General features: G+C 38.7%; 1 protein-coding gene across 3 annotated transcripts in view; it reads left to right on the plus strand.

Annotated features, from left to right (window-relative positions):
- Positions 1–18591: 18591 nt before the first annotated feature.
- The window catches only part of Stag2 (stromal antigen 2), a 123016-nt gene continuing 115354 nt past the window's right edge, over positions 18592–26253 (plus strand). The window contains exon 1 of one of the 3 annotated variants that reach the window (XM_047535540.1): positions 18592–18872. The gene's annotated coding sequence lies outside the window, so the exon portion shown is untranslated. Of the gene's footprint in view, positions 18873–19725; positions 19864–26253 lie in introns of those variants that run through there. The other 2 variants (XM_047535545.1, XM_047535541.1) reach the window with 2 other exon arrangements.

A 26253-nucleotide genomic window follows, 5' to 3' on the forward strand; every position in this document is an offset into this window, starting at 1 on the left:
ATGAACATTTATAAAATCCTCAACTCTCTTGACTATTTCTGAGGAAAGATACATTGATATGAAATCTATTTGGACCTATTTGGGAGATTTTCTGTTTTACTTAAAAGGGGGAAAAAAGAAATAAAGGTATTTCTGCTATCAAGAGCAGGGACTTTTTGTTGTTGTTCTATTTGTTTTTAGCTATGATAGTGATAGAACCCAGGGCGTCATCTATGCTAGGCAAGCACTCTACCCCTGAGCTGTTCCCCTCAGTCCCTTAACAGCATTTTAAAACCCCCTTTCCAGAAATTAAGAAAAAGTAACTGTCTTAGATCTTCATAGGTCTCATGCAATTACTTGAATGTCTATAAACAAGGACATAGATCAGTCTCTCTTCTCTTCTCCCTGCTCCAAATCAATTGCTTGACCTTTAAATCAAAAAATGCTATATTTGTTGTTACATCAAATGTTCTATTATTCAATAAAATTATGTACCTTACCAAACTGAAAGCTGTTTCTTAGACTTATTCCTTTTCCCTGTGTCATTCCTAAATGGATATGTGGACTTCTGGTTTGAATTTGGACATGATCTTCAAGAGGCTTTATATATGTGATGCTAATATGACTGTATACTAATAATATTTTGTGAGGTTTTTATTACTTTTATCTGTAGAATCTAATTTTTCTGACTCTTTTATTGAGCTTTTATTAAAATCCTAGTGTATTTCTATTGAAATGAAAAAACTTTCTGAATGTCATAGATTCTTTATTTTACATAATTTTAAATATCTATATAAATATTTAAAATTACTATATGAATTGTTCAGTATGTTTGTGATCCAAGACAAATATTCCAGCTTTATATTACATCTTTTCATTTCTTCATTTTCAAAATTTGTTTTTAAAATCATTAAATAATCTGGGTATGGTGGCATGGTGGTGCATGCCTGTAATCTCAGTTATTCAGGAGGCTGAGGCAGGAGGATTGCAAGTTCTAGGCCAGCAAGTTCAAGGCCAGTCTCAGCAACTTAGTTGGACTCTGTCTCAAAAATAAGGTCTGGGGCTGGGGAGATAGCTCAGTCGGTAGAGTGCTTACCTTGCATGCACAAGGCCCTGGGTTTGATCCCCAGCACCCCCCCCCCAAAAAAATTAATTAATTAAAAAAAATCCATTTTGGGATGGGGATATAGCTCAGTTGGTAGAGTACCTGCCTCGCATGAACAAGGCCCTGGGTTCAATCCCCAGCACCACACACAAAAATAAATAAATAAATAAATAAATAAATAAGGTCTGGGGCCTGGGGTTGTAGCTCAGTGGTAGAGTCCTCACTTCACATATGTTAGGCACTAGATTCCATCCTCAGCACCACATAAAAATAAAATAAAGGTATTGTGTCCATCTACAACTAAAAAAAATATTTAAAAAATAAGGTCTGGGTATGTAGCTTGCTGGTAGAGCTTGATTGATTCTCAGCACTGCAATCAATCAATCAAATCATGAAATGTCTTAGGCTTACAGAAAATAGAGAATAAAATATAGAGAATAATATAATAAAACCCCATATATCCACCATTAAGCACTGTCAAACTTTAAAAGTTTCCCATATTTGCAGATCTTTCTTAAAAGGAAATAAGACTTTACAGATACAAAGTTCCCTTTCCTCATTCATTTCCTGTTTCCCTTTGTCGGAAGTAGCCACAATAATGGATTTGATGCCTTAATTTCCATGCATCATTGTTTCCTTTTTCTTTCTTTCTTCTTTCTTTTTTGGCATTACTAGGGATTGAACCCAGAGGCATATTTCTACTGAGCTACATCCCCAGTCACTTCTATTTTACAAATTTTGAGACAAGGTCTCACTAAGTTGCCCAGGCTGACTTTGAACTTGTGACCTGCCTGCCTCAGCCTCCCAAGTAGCTGGAATTATAGGCATGTGCCACTCTACCCATGCATGTTTTCATATTTTTGCCACATACATATGTATCCATATACTGTATATAACATTGTTTTACATATTCCAAGCTTTATGTAAATAGTATGGTATCATACAATGTGAAATAGAGACAGTATATAGTTCAGGGAAGAAGAGCACCAACATTGGAGCCACAATTGTTTTGGAATATATGCTCTACATGTTACTAGCTGTGTAACCTTGGGGAAATTACTTAATGTCTTTGCCTCATTTTCTCATCTATAAAATGGGAATTCATAATAGTACTTAACTCAAAGGTTGTTTGAAGGATTAAATGAGTTGATACATAGAAAAGACTCAGACAATAAAGCTCTTGTTAGCTCTTATTGTGCACATTAATTTTTTTTAAATTTATTTTTATTGTAAACAAATGGGATACATGTTGTTTCTGTTTGTACATAGAGTAACAGCATACCATTTGTGTAATCATACATTTACATAGGGTAATGATGTTTGATTCATTCTGTTATTTTTTCCTTCCCCCCACCCCTCCCACCCCTCTTAATTTTTTTTTTTTTTTTTGTGGTGCTGGGGATTGAACCCAGGGCCTTGTGCTTGCAAGGCAAGCACTCTACCAACTGAGCTATCTTCCCAGCCCCCTTAATTTTTTATATAATGTTTTTGAATTTTATCTATGTTGATACATGTAACACTAATCATTTTCACTATTGTCTAGTATTGCATCATATGAATATACTAAAATATATTTGTCCACCTTTTTGAGATAAGCAATTAGGTTGTCTTTTACAAAAGTGCTGCAGTGAAGATTTTTGTGCATGTGTTCATGTGCACAGATATGAGAGAATTTCTTTGTAGTTCTTGATCTTTAAATATTTGTAGAAAGATACATTTAAAAATAATGGCTTTCAGCTGGGTGTGATGGCACACACCTGTAATCCCAGTGACTTGGGAGGCTGAGGCAGGAGGATCTCAAATTCAGGAGCAGTCTCAGCAATTTAGCAAGACCCTGTCTCACAATAAAAAATAAGAAGGGCTACAGAGGGCTGGGGAGATAGCTCAGTCGGTAAAGTGCTTGCCTTGCAAGCACAAGGCCCTGTGTTCGATCCTCAGCACTGCTTAAAAAAAAAAAAAAAAAAAAAAAAAAGATAGGGCTATGGATATAGATCAGTGGCAAAGCACCCCTGGATTCAATTCCCAGTGCCAAAATAAGTAAATAAACATACATTTGATTTCTTTTTCCTAGGCAAAGGAACTATGCCTCTTCCATTTCAATGTTTTCAAAATCTAGCTAAGTGCAGTGGTGCATGCCTATAATCCCAGTTGCTAGGGAGTTTGATATCAAGGATTGCAAGTTCAAGTCCAGCCTGGACAATTTAGAGAGATCCTGCCTCCAAAAAAAAAAAAAAAAACTAAATAAAAGGGCTGGGGATGAAGCTCAGTGATACAATACCCCTGGGCTCAATTTTCAGTAACACACACACACACATGCCCTGAAAAAAAATTCCAAATTGATAGTGTTTATAACTATCCTCTTGAGTATCGGAATCACAATTTAATTTGAAGTAATGATGTCCTGAGAATAAATACTGTTTTTTCTTAATTTTTATTGTCTTTTTTCACATACTGCTATCAGTAGATTGAAGGATAGAACATGACCTCCAATTAAATAGCATTACCATTTTTATATTATGTATAAAAATCTGATTAATCATTATACTTCAAAGATTTTTGAGCTCTATGTCATAATAGTTGTAACAAATGAATGTTTTTTTTCAAATTGTTTTATTTCTTCTTGGGAAATAAGACTGAATTTTTCAAGTAGGTGTTTTATTGCTCTTAACTTGCTGAATGGTAGGCTATAAACCTTAAGAATGTTTCAACAACTCATAAAGGAATAAAGACCCCAGTTAAAAAGTCTCTGATGATTAGAATTTTAAATAGACTACTAACTTCATTAAGTTTCATCTGGTAGTCCTTTTGAAAACTTACTCAAATGTAATCATTCTCTTCCTGAAGATGGTAAGAAAATGATTTATTTATTCATTTAGCAGTGCCAGGGATTCCCAGGCAAGTTCTTTACCATTGACCTACACTCCCAATCCATGAAAGCGTTATTTTTAAAAAATAGGCTTATTTCACTTAGCATGCTATTCTCCAACTGCATCCATTTACCTGCAAATGATGATGATACATAACAGGGGATGGGAGGGAAGGCAAGAATGAAGGAAGGATGGATTGTGTAGAGGAAAACGAGGGGTGGGGAGTCAGTTGGGGGAAGGAAAGATAATAGAATGAGACAAACATCATTACCCTATGTACATGTGTGATTACGCAAATGGTGTGACTCTACTTTGTGTACAACCAGAGAAATGAAAAGTTGTACCACATTTGTGTACAATGAATCAAAAAAAAAATAGGGACTTATTTTTTCCAATGCTGGGGCTCAAACCCAGGGCCTCACAAATGCTATGCAAGTGCTCTACCAGGGAGCTATGTCCCTATATCCTCAACAAACAGTTCTGATAATCATATTTCTTCTTTTTTTCTCTTTCTTTCTTTTAAGTACTGGGGATTGAACCTGGTGTGCTTTACTACTTTTTTGTTTTTTTGAGACAGGATCTGGTCTCAAACTTGTGATCCTTCTGCCTCAGCCTCCTGAGTAGCTGGGATTACAGAGTTGTGCCACCAGACCTGGCTACTTTTTCTTGTGTTACTAATGACATACTTCCCCTTTAAGAATATATAATTGGCTACAATGTTTTGCCCTATAAGGTGACGTTAAATTGATTCTCAAGGTGTTCTATAAGCCATATTGAAATCTGAAAGAATAAAACCTCAGTAAAGACTCCAAGGTTGATATTATTTCATAATTTGGCACCTAGACATTTGAATGTCCCACCACCCCTGTGCAACAAGTCATCAGGCAGCTCTTCATTTACAACTGTTAGAAAATACATGTCAGGTTTTATGGCTTCATAAATAAATCAAGACATCTTTGAAAAAAGAGACTATATGAAAGGCATTCCAAACTAATGGAGATATCAAGTATTTATTGATCATCAAGTTTTATTTATTGAATATCTACTGTGTTAGATAGATATTCCTACTTGTGAAATGAATAAGCATTATGAATTTGGCTAGGAAACAGAAAACTATAATCTTCTATCTAAATTGGTCTGGAAAATGTGATATCTAATGGTGTAGAGAAATGGCCTAGGACTTGAGGATGAGAAGACTAGGCTGCTGCTCCTTTTTTTAAAATATTTTTTTAGTTGTAGATGAACATAATACCTTTATTTTATTTTATTTATTTTTATGTGGTGTTGAGGATAAACCCATTGCCTCACACATGCTAGGCAAGCACTCTATCACTGAGCCACAACCCCAGTCCATGCTGCTCCTCAACTCTGTTTCTGGACATTGTGTTATACTCTGGGAGCCAATCTCTTGACTCCTCAATTTATCCTCTGAAAAAGGTGGGGTTTGGTCTGGATACCCTTCCATGTATCTTCCACACAATTCTATGAGTTGAAAGTAAGGACAAGTATGAAATGTAGTATTCAAGAGAGACTTTGTGCCAGGCATGCTGGTGCACGCCTGTAATCCCAGCAACTTGAGAGGCTGAGGCAGGAGAATTTCAAGTTCAAAGTCAGCCACAGCCAAAGCAAGGTGCTAAGCAACTCAGTGAGTCCCTGTCTCTAAATAAAATACAAAGTAGGGCTGGGGATGTGGCTCAGTGGTCGAGTGCCCCTGAGTTCAATCGCAGGCACCCCACCCCCGCTAGAAAAAAAAGAGAGAGAGAGACTTTGTGCGCAACATAAGGCTTGACAAGGTCCTGTGAAGGATTCAGGTACCTGGGAGACAATCAGACAGGCAAGCAGTGTGTTTGGGTATATAGCTAAAGTGGTTCCTACTGCCAGAGATGTGATCGTTTTAGTTTACATGTACAATAAATAACGAGAAAGCTAGGATAATGTATACATTTAGCTATTTTCTTTATGAGTTTGAAAGATACTTTCAGGTGATCAGAAGATAACATATTAAAATATTATGTTATATGTGTGTGTGGGGTCTCATGAAAATAGCAGGTCAGTAGAATAGAGGAAAGGAACCACGGGGAGGAAGGAAGAGAAGAAAAGGAAATACTAGGGAATGATATTGGCCAAATTATATTGTTATATTTTGTGCATGTATGAATATATAATAACAAATCCTACCATTATGCACAACTATAATACATCAATAAAAACATGGAAAAATAAAATATTCTTTGTTTTTAGATGTTGATAGAGCTTTATTTTTATTCTTTTATTTATATGCAGTGCTGAAAATCGAACCCAGTGCCTCACACATGCTAGGCAAGTGCTCTACCACTGAGTCACAACCCTAGTCCTGAAAATAAAATATTCTTATTAGGTATTTTACAGTACTAGGTTTTTTGTTTGTTTGTTGTACTGGGAATTGAACTTTGCCACCAGTCACTTTATCACTGAGTTACATCCCCAGCCCCCTTTAAAATTTTTTTTGAGATGGAGTCTCACCGAGTTGCTGAGGGTCTTGCTAGATTTTTGAAGTTGGCATTGAACTTTCTATCCTTCTGCCTCAGCCTCCAGAGTGACTGGGATTATAGATGTCCACCATGGTGCCTGGCCTATAATTTTCTTTTTAGAAATTTATCAAGTCAGGTAAAAAGCAAAATAGAATTACCCATCAATTGTAACAACACAAAAACATTTCATGAATGTGGACATTATCATTGATTCTGATATATGATAAATATGTTTTAATAACTGACTCTATTTGGTTTGGTGGATAGTCTTGATTTATAGTGTTTGCTGATTTTCATAATGTAAATGCTCTCACAGTGGCTGATTTTAAGTTACTGATGTGAGATCACTGAACCAGATTTGGGAAGACAAGTGCTCTTGTGAGCTGGCACTAGCAGGCTCTAGTGCACCAGTGCAGTATGTAAGGTATTCATTCATGAGGAATATATATGTTATTTTCTTTCTGAACCATTTGAGGGTAAGTTACAGACACAATTCTATTTTTACTTCTAAATATTTCAGTGTATATTTCTTTCTTCTTCTCTGCCTCCTTCTTTTCTGAGACAGGGTCTCCATATGTTGCCCAGGATGGTCTGGAACTCCTAGGTGCAAACGATCCTCCTGTGTCAGTCTCTTGAGTAACTGGGATTATAGGTGTGTGCTACCTTGCCTGGTTCAGTGTGTTTTTAAAAAATAAAGACATTGGCACTGGCACACACCTGTAATCCCAGCATCTTGGGAGGGTGAGACAGGAAGATCAGATTGTAATTTTCAGTCCAGTCTGGGCAACTTAGTGAGACTCTGTCTCAAAATAAAAAATAGCCAGGTGCAATGGCATATGCCTGTAATCCCAGTAGCTTGGGAGGCTAAGGCAGGAGAACGGCTAATTCAAAACCAGCCTCAGCAATTTAGCAAAGCCCTAAGCAACTTAGTGAGACCCTTGATAAAATATAAAAAAGGGCTGGGGATGTGGCTCACGGTTAAGTGACCCTGGGTTCAATCCTCAGTACTAAATAAATAAATAAATAAATAAATAAATAAATAGGGCTGGGGATGCCAGGCATGGCGGTACATGCCTGTAATCCCAGAGACTCAGGAAGATGAGATAGGAGGACAACAAATTAGATGTCAGTCTCAGCATCTTAATCATAGCAAGACCGTCAGGAATTTAGTGAAATCCTGTCTCAAAATAAATAAATAAAAAGAACTGGGGATGTAGCTCAGTGGGAGAGTGCCCCTGAACTCAATTCCCAGTACCATAAAAACAAACAAAAAACCCAAGACATTGGCCTATATAACCACAATAAATCAGGAATACAATGTACGAGATCTTATTTAACTTTTGCCAGTTGTCCGAGTAGTGTTCCCTATAGCTTTAAAAAAAAGATTTGGTTCAGGATTTAATCCAGCATTGTCTATATTTTGAGGATAAAATATATTTTCTCAGAAGTTTCTATGTCTAGCCTTCTACTTTGCAAATATCCACTCGTCCTCTCTTCACACCTCTTAATCTCTCCACAAGCAGTTCTAACATTAATTTCTAGTATCTAACATTTGAAGTGCTATCAGCATACAGAAAACTTGCTACCAATAATAAATATCAAATGCTGACAGTGATTCTAGTGTTTGAATTTTAGTTAGTGTTGGTAGTTAACTAGTAACAAATACTGCTCTTAAAGTCATATAGTAGCACACCATAGAAACGAAAAATGTACCCCATTTGTGTACAGTGAATCAAAATGCAGTCTGTAAAAATAAAAAAAATTTTAAAAAAGTCAACTAATAGTCTTTGTTGTTATTTAGTGTCTCCCTTATTAATATGAACTTGGCTTTTGAAGCTTATAAGCTTATGCCAATAAAAGAGGGTCTTGGCTAGGTGCAGTGGTGCACACCTGTAATCCCAGTGACTTGGGAGGCTGAGGCAGGAGGATTTCAAGTTCAAGGCCAGACTCAGCAACTTTATCTCAAGATAAAAACAAAAAGGGCTGGACACATAGCACAGTGGTAGTGTGCCCCTGGGTTCAATCCCTAGTACCCCTCCAACACACAAAAGAGGGTCTGATTAGAAATTCTGGGCAATGCTAATTTTAACCAAATTCCTTTCAGCACTATTGGGAGAGAGCCAAAAATATTTGTTTTGGGGGGGTGGATAGGGTCTATTATTCTGCAATCAGCAATGCTTTTACTTCTAAAACTGATTGCTATTTCTATAAAAAATGAATACCCAGCAACAGTTCCGCAATGGAAACAAACAAAATGAAGAATAATGTATTCATTAAATGTGTATGGCTTTAAAGTGATAAATGTCTCCTGAACACATTGAAAAATCCTAAAACACAACAGAACTTTAAAGAATAGTTTGTAAGTCTGAGTTGATAGGTCTGTCTAGGCCTTGATAATTCTTTTTTGTTGTTGTTTATTAAAGTGTGACACTAAAAAATAATGCAAATGTCATCTGTCTACACAAACAAAACCCATTACATATTTAACTACTTAACACTTATAAATAGGACGAGTGCCAGCATTAAGTGGTACAAGAATTAGCTGTTGATAGGAACAAATTTTTATGGCTAGTATATTTTAAACAATTTAGGCAGAAGGTATATACCAGTTTTGTATGTGAACCTATGGAGATGTGGCCATTAAGTCAAGGATGTGCCTCTACTGTATGTGTACCCCCACATACACTCACAGAGATAACTGGATTTTTAAATAAAGACAAAAGATGTTCACTGTAATTCTCTCTCTCTACAGTGCTGGGGATGGAACCCAGGGCCTTGCTGGGTAAATGTTCTACCACTGAGCTATACCAATAGCCCTCATAATTATGTTTAAAATTTTAATTTTTTTGCAGTACTGGGAAATGAATTCAGGAATGCTTTACCACTGAGCAACAATCCCGAGACTTTGCTTTGAGAAAGGGTCTCACTAAGTTGCTGAGTGCTGGCCTCCAGCTTTAGATTCTTCTGCTAGGAATACAGGCATGTGCCACCAGGCTTGACTCTTTATTTTTAGACAGGGCTACTGAGTCTGGCCTGAACTTTGTGATTCTCCTCACTCAGGCTGGGCATCATCATGTTTCAGGCTAAGCAGCCTATATATACATTTTCACTGTGACTTAGTTGAAGCCCCATCACCCAGAGATGTCATCCTAAAATGATGCCAAACTAAGCCTGCCTTTTCCATGGCTCTTACTGTTTACAGCATAGCAAACTTCTTCCCAGCTTAAGTGACTGAATTTCTGCTTGTATCACCAGCATAAATGCCTTCAGTTTTTTTCCCCCAGTACCAAGGGTTGAACCCAGGACCTCACACATGGTAGGCAAATGCTCTACCATTGAGCTACATTCCCAAACCTCCTCCAATTCTTTTCACTGTGCTCCTTGCCCTCCACTCTCTAAGTGATAGCCAAATGAACTACAATGTTTGTAGTTCCAGAAAGAAAGGGGCTCTGTGTTTTGACTTTCCATGCTTTTGTTCACACTCCTCTCTGGGCAAAGTGTCTTCTTTTGTTTGTCTAATGAACACTATGTCATTTCAATGATTACCTTCCTTCACAGATTCCTGCCCATTTTCCTTTGTGCATACCTCTTACTTTGTTAATCTTCTATAATAGCACCTATGACATTTGATTGGATTTATTTGATCTTACTTTTTTTCTTTTGGTACCAGGGATTGAACTCAGGGGTCCTTAACCACTGAGCCACATCCACAGCCCTTTTTATTTTATTTTATTTTTGAGACAGTGTCTTGCTAAGTCGCTGAGGCTGGCTTTGAACTTGTGATCCTCCTGCCTCAGTCTCCTGAGTCACTGCCTTGCTATTTTTTTAAATGGTCTGTATGCTCTCTGAGGTCAAGGACCATAAATTGTACATCTTTCTATCAACAGCTCCAGGAGTATTGTGTGTCTGACCCATAGGGCATACTCAGTAAATATCGTTGAATTAAGAACAATTGTTTTTTGGTTTTGGTACTGGGAATTGAACCCAAGGGTGTTTTCACACTGAGTTATATCCCCAGCCCTTTTTTAATTTGAGACAGGGTCTGGCTAAATTGCTGAGGGCCTCTCTAAATTGCTGAGGCTGGGCTCAAACCTGAGATCTTGCCTCAAACTCCTGAGTTGCTAGGATTACAGGTGTGGGCCTCCATACCCGGTTAAAGAACAGGTTTTTTTTTGTTGTTGTTGTTGATGTTGTTTTGTTTTTTTTGCACTAGGAATCGAACTAAGGGGCACTCTATCACTGAGCTACATTCCCAGCCTTTTTCATTTTGAGACAGTCTTACTAAATTGCCCAGGTTGGCCTTGAATTTGTGATCATCCTGCCTCTGCCTCCCTAGAAACTAGGATTATATGTGCACACCACCTCCTTCTGTGATTGAAGAAAAATTGTAACCAGAATCATGTAGATAGCCATTGTTATATGCAGTACCACTAGCCACATATGGCTATTTACATTTAAGCTTTTTTTTTAAAACAGTACTGAGGATTGAATCCAGGACCTCCCACATGCTAGGCAAGTGCTCTATCAATGAGCAATATTCCCAGACCTTTTCATCTTTTTAATTTTGATACAGAATCACACTAAGTGGCCCAGGCTTCATCCTGCCTCAATCTCCTAAATTCCTGGGATATAGGCATGCACTGCCATGTCTGGTGTACATTTAGCTTTTAATTAATTAAAGTTAAATGGAATTAAGAATCCACTCCTCATTTGTAGTAGATAAATTTCAAGTGCTCAGTAGCTACATGTGACTACCACACCGGACAACACAGGTTGCAAAAAGTTCTAATAGTGCTGATCCAGATAATTATTTATTCTCTATTTAATTCAGTAAACATTTATTGATTTTCTACTATATGCTAACATTTGCGTGGTTATAACAAATGTGAACAAAACAATTATTATTATGATTATTATTTGCAAGGCTTGGGGCTGGGGATGTGGCTTGGTGATAGAACACTTTCCTAGTATGTGTGACACTTTGGATTCCATCCACAGCACCACAAAATGAAAAACAAAAACCAAAAATCACTGTATTATTTTCAAGGCATTCAACATTGGTTAGGGACAAGACTTCCAAAATGAGAGAAATTATTTCCATATGAGGACAGCAGGGAAGGCTTTTTGGAGATATTCTCATTTAAACTAGGCATTTAGGGATGGAGAAAATTTGAATGGGGGTAATCTTAGGAAAGTAGAAAAAACAGTGCAAGCAAATATAGAGGTAAGAAAGTTCCTGGAAAATACCAAGTGATTTAGTTTGCTTAGACTGTATGGAATAGGGCTGGGTGTGTAGCTCAGTGGTAGAGCATTTATCTACCATGTGCTAGGTCCTACTTTTCATTCCCAGTACCATCACACACACAACACACTGACAGTAGTCTGTCTTTTCTAAAGGGTAATCTGGCTCCACACACATATATGTGTTATATGTATGTGTGTATGTATATATATGTATATGCATACACATATGTGTGTGTATATATATATGTATTTACATATATATATATTTGTTGTTGTTGTTGTTTTCCTTTTGGGATTTAACACAGAGTCTCACATACGTTAGGCAAGTGTTCTACCACTGAGAAACACCCCCAACCCCTCAACAAATATATTTGAGCATCTAGTCTATTTCAGGCTCTATACTAAGCACTGGGGCACAACAGTGAACTATACAGATATTACCCCAGCGGAGTTCACAGTTATGAGTGATTAAATTTGGATAAAAGGGTGGAAGGCACTGAGAACTCTCCTAAAGAATTTAAACTTGGTTCTTCAGGTCCTCAATACTCAGTGTGAATTTTAGACCAGCAGCATGTGCATGTCCTGGAAGTTTGTTAGAAATGAAGAATCTCAGGTCCCACCCTAGATTCAGACTTATTCAATCAGAATTTACATCTTAGCAAGATCCTCAGGTGATTTTTATGTACAGCAAAGGTAGAGGAGGATGGTTGTGGAAGTAGTGAGTCAAAAATGTATATAAGTGAGTGGGAGAGTGAATAAGTGAACAAGCAAGCACAAAAGTTAGTAATCTAACCAGTATTGGACTGGGTGAGAAGCTGGACATGGAACTATTACTGTTAGCTCAGATGAGAAGTGGGAGGGGTTGGATATAAGAGATATTGAATCTTTATTATGAAATATACCTTCAGTTCCCTTAACTCATAGCTCTTAATTAAAGTTAATGAAATTAAAAATATTGCATGTTATTCAAAATAAAAAGAAAAATTCAATGAATCCAGCAATATGGTATTTAAAATGTCTTCAAAGGTACTAGTTACTTGTTTTAGACAAGATTTATTGGTATGTCTATTTCCTGTTGATACCACAGGTCCCAGGTCTACTCCTGAGCACTGCAGTATCAGGCTTTTAAACACATAAGCTCATATAAGGGTGATGATAGGAATCTTTGAAATTAAATCAATGTATCCAAGTTCACAAAAAGCAATTTGTAAACTAGAGATTCAATGTGTTACTTTTACAATAGAGGGCTGGGCAGGTTGGTGCACTCCTGTAATGCTAGCTATTCGGAAGACTGAGGCAGGATGATCACAGGTTCCAGGCTAGACTGGGCAACATAACCAGACGCCATCTCAGGAAAAAAAAAAAAGTGGGAGTGGCTGGGGTATGTAGAGTGCCCCAGGGTTCAAAGCTCAACACCAAAAACAAAATTGCAATGAAATGGAGTAACTTAATTATATTTTCACTAATTAGAGATTTTTTCTTTTATTACCCATTTCATATTTAAAAAATATTTTTATTTATCAATGAACCTTTATTTTATTTATTTATATGCAATGCTGAGAATCAAACCCAGTGTCTCACACATGCTAGGCAAGCACCCTACCACTGAGCCACAACTCCAGTCTATTATTACTACTTTTTTTTTAGATAGGGTCTTGCTACATTGCCTAGGCTGGTCTCAAAGTCCTGGGACCAAGTCTCTGAGTAGCTGAAACTATAGGCATGCATCACTCTGTCCAGATGACATTTTTTTCTTTCATTTTTCTGTTGTGTGTGTGGAGTCCTGGAGATTGAGCCCAGAGGTACCCCTGCTTCAGTCTCCCAAGTATCTGAGCTTACAGGCAGGTGTCACTGCCCCTGGCTAAACTTTTATTTATTTTTGTACTGGGGATGAACCCATGGGCACTTTACTATTGAGTTAAATCCCCAGTCTTTTTTACTTTTAATAATTTTGAGAGAGGGTTTCGATAGGTTGCTGAGGGTTTGGCTAAATTGTGGCTGGCCTGGTATTTTTGATTCTCCTGCATCAGCTGGGATTACAAGTGTGGGTCACTATAAACTGCCTGAATTTTTTAATTAAAACTTTTTGTTTTGTGATAGTTTAGGGCTCACAAGAAGTTGCAAATACAGTACAGAGAATTTCCATGTATTCTTCACACAGCTTTGCCCAATGATAATAGTATCCATAACAATGCATTGTGAAACCTAGGAAATCAACATTAATATAATACTATCAACTAATGTACAGATAGTATTCAATTCTCATGAACTTAAGTGCATATAGTTCTATGACATTTTATGTGTAGATTTGAATAATTGTTACCAAAATCAGGATAAACAATCACTACAGAGAAACTCTCTTGTGTTGCCCCTTAATAGTCATGAGCTTTCTCCAACTTTAATCCTTTTCACCCAATGATCTATTCTCCACTTCTCCACAACTATTCTTTTGTCAGTTTGAGAGTATTATATACTGGGATCATAGTATATAATTTGTTGAGGTTGGCTTTTTTTTTATGAAGCATAATGCACTCAAGAGTCATTCACGTTTCTGTGTGTATCAATAAGTCCTTTTTATGCCAGGTGTGGTGGCACATGCCTGTAATCCTAGTGATTTAGGAGGTTGAGACAGGATTATCACAAGTTCAAGGCCAGCCTCAGTAATTTAGCAAGCCCCTAAGCAACTCAGCAAGACCCTGTCTCAAAATAAAAAATAAAAAGGACTGGGAATGTGGCTCAGTTGTAAAGTATCCCTGAGTTCAATCCCCAGTACCAAAAAAGAAAAAAATTGTTTTTATTGCCGAGTAGCATTCCCCTCTATGAATATATCACGCTTTGTTTAACCATTCACCAATTGATGGGTATCTGTGTTGTTTCTTGTTTCTGGCTATCACAGATAAAACTGTTATTAGCATTTGTGTAAACATAAAATTTCATTTTTCTAGGATAAGTGCTTAGGAGTAATCTTGCTGGGTCATATACTAAGTACATATTTAACTTTATAAGACAGTATCAAACTGTTTTCTAGAGCACAAGGTATGACATTTTAAAAACGTGTGTGTATGTGGTGCTGTGGACGGAACCCAGGGCTTCCTCCACACTATGCAAGTGCTCTACCATTGAGCTACATGCCCAGTTCAAAATCTTCAAACTTACATAAGTAACACATATTCATTGTAAAAGAAAATTAAAATAAGGTAGTATTACATAAAATAAAAAGTATTATTACAAGCCATGGAAATTTGCACTGCCTCTTTCCTGAAAGGTAACAGTTAGGTTTTCTATATATTCTTCAAGAATGCTTTACGCATTTGATCACTCTTAACTGTGAACTCTGTTGGGGTAATATCTGTATAGTTCACTGTTGTGTCCCTAGTGCTTATTATAGAGCCTGAAATATAGCAGATACTCAAAAATATTTGTTGAGGGTTTGGGGGTATTTCTCAGTGATAGAACACTTGCCTAGCATGTGTGAAGCTCTGGGTTAAATCCCAGCAGCAGCAGGAAAAAAAAAAGATAGTGGAATGAACCTGACCTAACATTCCTATCATTCTTATATACAAATATGAATACACCACAGTGAATCTCACCATCATATACATCCACAAGACATTAATTAAAAAAAAATGATAAATAGAAGAAAGATCAGCAAAGTAGTGGGAAGGGAAAAAGGGGTGGGAGAAAGGGTGGTGAAGGGGAAGTATTGGGAACTGAATTAGAGCAAATTATATTCCATGCTTTTATAATTATGTCAAAATGAATTCGATTGTCATGTATTATTAAAATGAACCAATAAAAATACACATACACCCATTAACAAATGTGATCTACTATGCAAGCTATTTGCAATTCGTTTTTTTCTCATATATATTTGCATATCTCTAGATACATATATTTGTTTTTAACTTTTGTTTTTGGAGGTGTTGGGGATCAAACCTAGGGCTTTGCATATGTTAGTCAAGTGCTCTATGAATGAATTAAACACCATCCTATATTTGTTTTAATGGAAGGCATAGGACTCACTTTTGTGATGTATCATAGTTTTTCTATTGTAATTTTCCGTTATAAAGTTATAATAAAATCTTTATATATGTGTGTGTATATCTGTATAATTAGTATGAACATATATGTAATAGATTTCTAGGAATAGAATTATTAGGTCAGTTATGTTTTACTGTTCTAAGATACTTAAAAATTTTTTTCCAGTCCCCCACTTTACCCCCAGCACTAGGGATTGAACTTGGGGCACAGCACCACTGAGACACATCTCCATCTCTTTTTATTTTTTATTTTGAGACAGGGTCTCTGTACATTGTTTAGGGCTTTGCTAAGTTGCTAAGTCTGGTCTGAAATTTGTGATCCTCATGTCTCAGCCTCCCCTCACTGGGTTTACAGATAATTAAGATTAAGGGTGTTTTACAATTGTGACATATTTCATTTAATGTCCTTTTTTTTTCACTTTGCCCTTGATTTTAAAGGTGTTTTTGGTCTTTCAGTACCCTACAAAAGAAACACCATTTCTTAGGATAGGAGTGGGGCATACAGCATTGTGAACTGCGCATATTATTATATTCCTTCCACGTTGTAAATATTTTTTGAACAAGCTTTAGCAAAAAGAAGAGAGAGGTCACTGTGAAACATTCTTAAATGTCAGTATAAATTTGCCACAAAAATAATTTTGGATGTTGCACTAGTTACAATTATTAATTTTCATTTTTTACAAAATGAAAACAAGTTTATAAACTAGAACTTTTCAATTTTATTCAGAGGGTAAAATTGTTTAAAAGTCTCATTTTTTACATGATGAACTTGACAACCTAAATTTACAAAATTGATTAAACACTGTACCATATATCGTAAATGTGATGTTTGGAGCAGAAAATCAGTAGTTTTCAGCTAATACTAAAACAGAGAAAAAAAACTGAGTAAATCATTTATTATCACTTGATAGTAAATTGGCACAATTGAACTAAATTAATGTAAAACGATTTGGTACATGGCCCAATTTTCCTATTACTTCAAGTGGAATTTTGCATTAACTTATATAACTCTGTAAAATTTCCACTACTCCCTATTTAATGTTCTAGCTGCATCATTTTGCAACTTGAATCTATTAAAAACTGTATAACATTCTATCAAAGGTAGTCTATAAAAGAAATGTAAATTTATTTTGAATAGTATTCCACTTTTCATAGCTTTAGAGGTAAGTAAAAATGTCTCAGGCTTTATTTCTTGTTATTGATATTTAGATGTTTCTGTTTAACTTTTATTGTTTGGTTGATTAAATATACCATAATTCTTTTTTTAAAGTTGCAGGAAAAAAACCAACGAGCACAGCAGATGAGAGAGAAACTAAGACACGGACGTGGAAGGAATATAATTTAAGGTCTCAAACTAATTGTTATATTGCATTAGGAATGTTTAGATTCGATATAGGGTGCAATGTCCGTAATTCACATGAGCTCACACTATTTGTTATTAAATACGTTTTCTTGAAATTGAAATATAATTAAACATTAACAAAAGAAACAGAAACTAAGAGTTTTTAACCAAATTCCACTTTATCAGTATAGGAACTTCTATAACAGCAGAGACACTGTAATAGGTCACTTCTTCTGTCCTAGGAAAAGCGACGCTTCGAAGGGAATAGGCCCTCCCAGAGGTTTTCTCCCGCGTGTAGAGCTCTTGGCAGTCAAAGGTTCAGTACGCTGGATTCAAATAAATAACAACAAAAAACAAGGGTGATAGACTAGAATTAATGGGCAGCGGAAGGAATGGAAGGAGTCCTTTCCTACTTCAAATGTACTGCGGGGAGGACTGGGAGGCAGGATAAGGAACCTAAATTCCTAACAATGTCTTGAGGCCGCCCACGTTTCCAGGAAGGCAGGGACGATCGGGGGATGAGGGGAAGACCGGTGGGTACCCTACCACTCCTTTCCCCCACATTTCCATTTTCTTCACTTTGTTCAGTCCAGTCTCCTCTTCCGCCCCCAGAGTGGCGAATAAATTTGTGGAGCGCCTGGCCTAGCCTAGTAGCCCAGTTCCCTAAGTCTCCTAGATCCTGGAGATAGAGACCATATCTTGGAACAGTAACTGTGAGTGGCAAAGAAAAAAAATTTTTTTCTTTTCCAGTACTAGGTCTTCCTGTAAAGAGATCAGCTCCCATTCTCTCCACACCCGAAGCAAAAAGCAAAACAAAACGCAGCAAAACTCAAGCCCCGTTAAATCACTTAGGATCAGGTGCCAGAGTACGTGGAGTTGGGTTCTTCTCCTGGGAAGTAGAGATCAGAGTGAAGGGAGGGTCCTTGGAACTAGGGCCTCAGTTCCCTCGCTGGGAACAGTCACAAGAGGGGACTTGACAGGTGATGTCCTACTGGGCTGCCACCTTGGGGCTGCGCGAGGGGCGCAAGAGCCAGGGCAATGAGTCTCTTGAGCGAGCCCAGCCTCTGAATTCCCACGGCCCGGGGCTCTGCCGGACGTTCCTACCGCCCTCCACTCTACACCCTCCTCCGTCCTCCCCGTCCCCCCAGGAAAGACAGGAACCCTGGTGCCATCGAATCCCTGGTGGAAGCGCGTCCAAACGAATGAGTAAGTCAGGCGCGGGCACGGCACCTTGTTTACCCCACTCGGCGGCGCGCCCCTGCGGGCGCCTGGTTTACAGAAGGCGTCGCAGACGCTGAACCCGGGAGTCAGTCGGCCACGATTGGTTGGTGATTGGGAGGAGAACTCTGGGTGGGAGGGCCAGAAGCCAACTATTGCAGTGGCAGCTCTCTGCCGCTAGATGCCGCTCCCTCCCAACAGGAGCCGGGCGCGTGTTGGTGGCCGACAGATGGCGCCTGCGCGTTCCATTCGCCTCCAAGTCGCCGAAGAGCGAACACCCCAAACAATCCCGAAGCGCCACCAAAAAAAAAAAAAAAAAAAGAAAAGAAAAAAAAAAGAAAAAAAAAAAAAAAACCCGCCGGATCCGACCGCCACTTTCAAAACCCCCCACCGCTCTAGAACCGCGGGAGCTTCCGTCCCTGAGTAGAATTCGAGGGTGTAAAGAAGAGGAAGGGGAAAAAATCTTGTACCAGCCCAGGGGTGAAGAAGCCCCCGGCCTGAGAAAGAAGGAAGGAGTGGGGGAGGCGAACAGTCTCGTTGCTGCCTCTGTGTACGCTGAGGGGGGAGGTAAGTTATAAAATGGCGGAGGCGAAGCTTCTAGAAGTTTGGAGGGGCACCCGGAGGGCGCGGGGCCCACCGTGAGGTGTGTATGGTTGAAACAGGGCGACAGACAGGAGTTGGGAGGGAAAAGAGGCTGGGCACTCTGTTGCCATTTAATTTCCCTCTCTGCTTCCTTTGCCCCCATGGGGGGCAGCCATGGAGTGAGTGTTTTAAGTCCAGGCGGGGAGAATCTTCCTCGCCCCCGCATCACCCTCAGCCCTCCTTTCTCCCCCCAAGTCGCCACCCCAACACTTCCAAGGAACTTCCAGCCCCCCTTCCTCCCTACCTCCTACTCCTAGAGTCGCTTTCTACCGCAGGACTCTTCTTTCCGACTACCCTCGCTGAAGATTTTCTCTTCCTTCCCTCGCCCAACTCTCCCTCGGGGCCTCTACGGAGGACCCCCCCCATGGGTGGCCCAAAATGGAGAACGCGGAGCAGCGCAAGATGGAGGCTCCGCTTCTCTGTGTAGCATTAGATTTAGGTTCCTTTTCTCCAGCAGGCTCTTAAGCCTAGGGAGACCCAAAACTGGAGGTGGGGTGGGGTGCGAGCCGTAGTCGGGGGAGGCAAGCTGGGGAGGCCGTAACTGGGGTGGGGGAGAGCGCGGTATCGTGGAGAGGGGAAGGAAGAGAGCAAAATGGTGGTGCTGGGAACCTAGGGGGGAGGGGAGAATGAGGAGGCTCAGTTGTGTATATTTGGGCCTCGGACCGAGGGAGGCGAGGGAAAATCTACTCTGATCACACCCCTCCCTCGTGCCCCCTCCCTTCTCCCTTCCCCTCCTTCCTTTCCTCCCTCCCCTCCCCTCCCTCCCTCTCTTCCTCCCTTCCTAGAGAGGGAACAACATTCATGTGACGGGCCCCTCTGCTTCTCCCCCGCCCCATCATCTCCAGCGCGTGGTGGGGGAACTGCTTGGGAAAGCGGTTGGCATCGATCTCTCCATCCCTTCCGAGGCCCGAGTTCGGTCAGTTTTCTTAGGGCAACAATTTTATAAATAGGCTGGGGTCTGGCGGCGTTGGCCCCCGCGCGCAGACCTTGCCCCGAAGGGGGCCCTGCCTGCCTGGCATGGGCGGAGGGGGGAAGGGCGGGAGTGGAAGGCTGTTTGTTGGGGGGTTTTGGCGCCACTTTTGTTTTAGTTTTAGTGCTGCTTTTCATTCCCACCCCCACCCGCACTGTCTTTTCTCAAGGCACGAACTGAGCTGATCCTTGCCCCAGGTAGGCAGCCTCTGCTTTTTCCCTCCACACTTTTATTCTTGCTTGAGGGCGACTTTCTTTTTTCTTCTCTCACGTATCCGGAGCTCCGTGGACGGCAATTTTAGGACGAAAAGGGTCGGATGGGCCATGGGAGAGAGAAGGTGTGGGAAACAGCATCAAGTAGTTCCGCAAAACTTTGAGCCCCGTTCCCATTTTCTTCTGGCCTAGAATCGTAAACGTATTGTTGATTTCGGCCTTTTTTTCCCCTCCCGTCGCGAGAATGTCTTGTTTTGCCTTTAGTTTTTTATAAACCGCTGTACTTTCGACATTTAGTTTCCGCTCCTTCTCGGCGTATATGTCATTTTATTTTTAATCCGTAAGTGTAATGGCTTATCGTGTGATTTTTCGTGCTCCAGTGTGCAGCCTTAATTTTTAATATTGCATTAGTAGTTTCATCCGGTCTGTGAGACTTTCTCCTCCGTGGCCTAGGATGTTTTTTATGTTGCCTGCCACCCCCCACCTTCCCTCTCGCTCTCCCTTTCTCTTGGATGTAGTTTTTAAATTGAGGGTCACGGGTTTTGGCGAAATGGTTATTTACAGTTCACCGGCTGTATCTGTTAGAAACTTTTGATCGGTAGGGTTAGGTTTAAGTAAACGAGAAGCTTGTGTTGGTTTGCAGTGGTTCCTTAAAATGCGCGGGCCGCTTCCCCCCGCCCCCCGTAAAGCCCAGTCTTCCCTTCACACTGGAGTGTAAATTCCATACCCCTTTTCTCCCACGGACCGCCGTATTTCACAGCAGCCACACCCTGTATTTGTCTCCGTGGATCGGACTCATTATCAGCTTAATTTAGTGACTCTTAAACCACCATGATGGGACTTGCTTAAGCACGAAGCTTCTTTTCCTGTTTAGTCCTAGTGGTTAGTGTCGAAAGAGGAATAATCGAGGTTTCTTGATGAAACCTGGTGCGGTCCAAGCTCTGCCTTTTTTCTGTTGTCTTTTTTCCTACTCCGGGCTGTTGGCGGTGTCAGCACCGCTGCTGGGGGCGGGGGGTGGAGGGGAGAAAGAGTCGGGTTACCGAAGTGCGTCATTCCTGGCTCTAGCAGGGCCTGCTCGGGAGCTGCTGGTGTTTGTTACTGTCCTCGCAGCACTTTCCTGCCAACCTTCTCTCTCTGCGTATTGGTTAGGAGCAAAAGCAGGAGGCGGTCTCCTAATTCTGTCTGTAGCCTAGCGCGTTGCGTTTTAAGGGTATATGTGAACTTATTTTTTTTGAAAAAAACACCGGCCCTGGAAAGTGGATACATTTCTGTTTAATGGCATGCAATTCAGGTAGTTTAGACTTGCTTTCATATGTTTTCCAATGAACAGTGGGGTTAATTTTGAACATTTTAAACCACTTAGGTTAAAATGCCTGGTTTTCTTGCTACATTGATATCAATCTATAATTAGGGATCAGAAGGACCAGTTAAGGCGTTTAAGTGTTCAGCGGTTTTTCAAGTGGTTGAATTGTAATTTTATGACACATTATGTTAAATAGTCTGGTTTTTTTCGTTTTGAGCTAAGGTGCTATGTGAATGCAAGTTAATTGTAAATGTTTTGAGTTCATTTTTATCACATTCTTATTTATCCTGTCAGATATAATTTAAAATATATTCATTGGGTTTTATGGATTTCATTAAAATTCTTGAAGATGGTTCTTTTTTTTAACCGAATTCTTAAAATAAGTTTATTATTTTATCTAGGAGTTGTATTGGGTGCCTGTATAGTTACATTGTTAGATTCTGGACTTATTAATCTGCTAGTTTGATATTTTGTGTCTTTGAAATTTTTCTGTGTACTTATTAAGCACAGTGTATTCTTCTTTTTTTTTTTTTTGGAAGATAATGAGGGGAGGGAGTGGTCAGGAGGTAGAGATAAAACAAAAATGGCCTTGAGTTGATTATTGTAGCTAGATGAGTACAGGAGAGTTCATTGTCGCTCTTATTCTATTTTCGTGTGCTGAAAATTTCCATAGTTAAAGAGAAAAAAATGTTGAAGAAAATTTTCCAAGTTGTTTTTGCAATCTTCCTGTAATGACTTAAATTTATACTTACATATCAAAATTATTTACATGGGAAACAGCCTTTCGTATAAGTAATTTCACAGTGCCTGGCATATGAACTTTCAAAAAATATTTAAACTGAACCACTATAGAACAAGCAACATAAATTCTTTTACATTGGTTGAACTTTAACTTAGTTTGAATGTGCTCTACTTTTAGTTTCCTTTTAAGTTCTTTGAAAATAGGAAAATTCCATTTGTAAATTTTAAAAATTCTGCTTGGTGTCTATTTCATCAACTTGGAGTTAGAGTGAGTCAGTATGAAAGGGATTTACTATTAATAGGAGGGGCTTTGGCAGTCGGAGTAAGACACAGTGGAAGGGATTGGGGTGCCATAGGGAGCATTCCTGGTAAGATCAAGGTAACTGAATTCAGTTTCAGTATTTGGTTTTTAATGACTGGGTAGAGAAGCAGATTGGAAAAGAAATGTACTTATTACCCATTCCTTCCCACGGTGAAATAACTGTAGTATTCTAAGGTATCAGACTGGCAGGGAGGACAAAGCAGGTTCTTTTTAAAAAAATAATATGAAAATGAGTGTTTATATTCAAAATGACTTAAATCGTCCCCCCTTCAGCGATCTGGTGCTGTAATTGGTTAGAAGTTGATATTTAAACTATTTTATTATTTTCTGTTAGTAATATTTTTTACCATTACCCATTGGCAGTAGAAGTTCATTGCAATTAAAACCCTCAAACTCTTAGTGTATTCTTGAACTTCCCCTAAAGTCTAAGGTAAGTGTCTTATTTTCTGCAATTCTCTATTGTAAAGTGTCAGGTTTATTCTTCCCCATGAGTTGTATTTTTGAATATATGTCAAAGTTTGGAAGAAAATACAAAATATTTAATTTTTGTGATTGGTAAAATGTTCCCTAATCATTATTACGGCAAAATTCTATCCCAGTCAGGGAAAATATGTTTTTCATCTGGTAACATTAGTCTGCGTATTTCATATTTCAGCTTTAGGAAGATATTAAGGGAGGACAGATTACACATTTCAAATTTTTATTCCTATGCAAATATTCTTAAGTAGATGATCGTATCAGATTTATTTTCTTGTGGTGAGGCAGTAGCTAAACTACTAAGCCAACAAATTGTGAGTAACTTTGAAGTTTATTTAGTTTGGATTTTTTGAAAGTCCACTGATAAGATTTTAATGAAATTAAATTCTACATTTCCTTTTCATTGTTTTCCTTTTTACCATTATCAACTTCTGTGGTTGCCTGAAAACCTATGAATTAAAGTACTGTAGTTGGGGGGGTCAGGCTCAGGCTGAGATCTATTCCTTTGGGAATGTAGAGTTAGATCTGAAGATATGCTTTGGACAGTTTAGTAATGCTTAATATTGTGCATGTTTAATGTCATGTGTGGGAAGGTAGTAAACACTGAATAGACATGTTCTTTTTGCTTTGGGTTCTTTTAATAGATGGAAAACTTCAGTTTTCAATGCTGTAAGTTAACTTTTGAACTTAAAATTTGTATTAAGTTAAAATTTATAATTTACTATATAATAGAGCACTGTTTGGGGAGTTCAGAGTAACAAAGAAAAGGGATGGTCTTAGATATGAACATTAGCATATATTGAAACGTGATTGTTGAAGATATTTTAAAATTACAGGCTACTTTAACAGTTCTTCACATTTTTCACTTTTGATATGTGCTTAGGACTTAATGTATGGTGCAGTACTGTGCCTGTGTAACAGTTTTTTATATCATTTCGATATTCTAAGTGGTAGTTACTGCACGTTCCCTTTGACAAAGATATAAGAAAACAAAATTGTCATTTTGATTTTTCTCAGTCTCCCGAATTGCCTTATTTGCATTTAATTCAACCAAATATTTTTGGTGTAAATTGTGTTGCTTTGTGGAGTCTGATTTTTGTGTATGTGCATTTAAAAAGTCTACACATTTTCAGCAGCTGTGGTAAACTGTTTCCTGAATTGTGCTTTTATATATATATGCTTGCTAGAGTTTTTGGGTACTAACTGATACACACCAAGAAGTTAGTGTTAGTCAAGAGATTATTGAAATTATTTTACGCTCTTACTCCGTAGGATGAAAAATGGTATGTTCTTTTTTAAAAATTTTAATTTTAATTGGAAAATACATAACTAGGCTGGATGAGAGGAACTGGAAATTTCTGTGTGCTCTCAATAACTTAATGTACAACTCAAATGGTAAATCCCTTTATAAAAAGTTCTTTTGGGCATTTTGGGAATGAGTCTTCCTTATAGTTTTTCAAGAATAACATTGTTGTAATAGTGTGTGACCTAACTTTTTGAAATCTGGAGTATTCAAAGAAGCATACTTTGAGTGTAATTTGAATTCCTTTTTAAGTGTAAAGAACTGTTTTAACATAAACTGTTTAATCTTCTCAGCCACCTTGCAAGATAGGTGGTCCTTATCATTTTATAGATGAGGAAATTAAGGCTCTAGAGAGTAAATGACTTGTCCCCAGTCACACTGGATTAGCCTGGGTCCAAATCCTTTTGTGCTTTTTTTTTTGGTTAAGCTCATTTGTTTCCCTTATCTGGTTTAGTTCTTGGGCTATCACCAGAAAGCATGCATCATTATTTTAATTTTGTAAAATCAAGATATTTTTCATGTATAGTGTAAGATACAGATTTTTAGCCAGGGTCAGGTGAATTGCAACTGGATAAAAAGTCTGTGTGTGTGTGTATGTGTGTGTGTGTGTTATATTGTGTACCAGTTTGCAAAATAATTGAAATAAAGCTGAACCCTCCCCCCACTGGAGATTGAACCCATTGTCTCTCTACCACTGGATATATCCCCAGCCCTTTTACATTTCTAAACGGGGCTGAGCATGGTGGCCAATGCCTATAATCCCAGCGACTCAGTTTAGGTGGCTGAGGCAGGAGGATCCAGAGTTCAAGGCTAGCCTCAGCAATTTAGGAAGACCCTGTCTCAAAATTGAAAAAAAAAAAAAAAAAAGGACTGGAGATGTAGCTTTGTGGTAAAGTGCCCCTGGGTTCAGTCCCCAGTACCACAAATAAAAAAAAATCGGAAACAGAGTCTACCTAAATTGCCTCAGCTGTCCTTGAACTTGCCATCCTCCTGCTTCAGTGGTACAGGTATGTGCCACTGTGCCCAGTTAAGACTTTAGCTTTTTTTGTTGTTGTTGTTTTGGTACTGTGGATTGAACCCAGAGCCTCACACATGCTAGCCAAGTGATGATCTACCACTGAGCTGTATCCCCAGCCTGAATCTGAGCTTTGATGTTGTCTGAACATACTTATTAAAGATTTTGGGATAATAGATCGAATTCTTGTTTTTTTGTTTTTTTTTTTTTTGTGCGTGTGTATGTTTTGCGGGGGTGCTGTAATACTATGGTACCTAGAATAGTTTCACAATAGTCTTTTTTTTTTTTTTCCCTACTTTTGGTCAATCATGCTTTGTCCAAAGTGGAATTTAAATGTGTCTGAGGATATTTTCCCAGTCCTTCAGCTTTATTGAGTGGTTAGAGTTGAATTAAAAATTTAGGGAAATAAGGCACTGCTCTTGTTTTGTAGGGAGATCTTTATTTTTGTGGCACTGGGGATTGACTCCAGGGATGCTCTACCACTGAACTACAACCCCAGCCCTTTTTTATTTTTAATTTCGAGACTTGGTCTTGCTAAATTGCCCAGGCTGACCTTGAACTTGCAGCCCTTTTGCTTTCACCTCTCAGTAGGTGGGATTACAGGTGTGTGTCACTGTGCCCCACTCCCATTATTTAATAGTACCTATATCCTTTTTCAGACCGGGTGCAGTGGCACATGCCTGTAAATCTAGCTACTTGGGAGACTGAGGGGGAAGGATCAAAGGTTTCAGGCCAGTCTGGGAAACTTAGAACTGTCTCAAAAGAAAAAAGGGTTCGTTGTGACTAAGTGGTAGAGTTGCTTGCCTAGAATGTGCGAGGCTCTGGGTTCAATCCCCAATTCCTTTCCCCTGCAGTTCTTGTTGCTTCTGTTGAATATCTTTTGTTTGCTGTTTCTTTTTATTTTAGTTCATCTTTTCCCTTACTAATTTTCTTTTTGTTGTTGTTTTTTATTTGTATCAGGTG

This window comes from Sciurus carolinensis, chromosome X (assembly GCF_902686445.1).
Source record: "Sciurus carolinensis chromosome X, mSciCar1.2, whole genome shotgun sequence".
Classification (NCBI taxonomy): domain Eukaryota; kingdom Metazoa; phylum Chordata; class Mammalia; order Rodentia; family Sciuridae; genus Sciurus; species Sciurus carolinensis.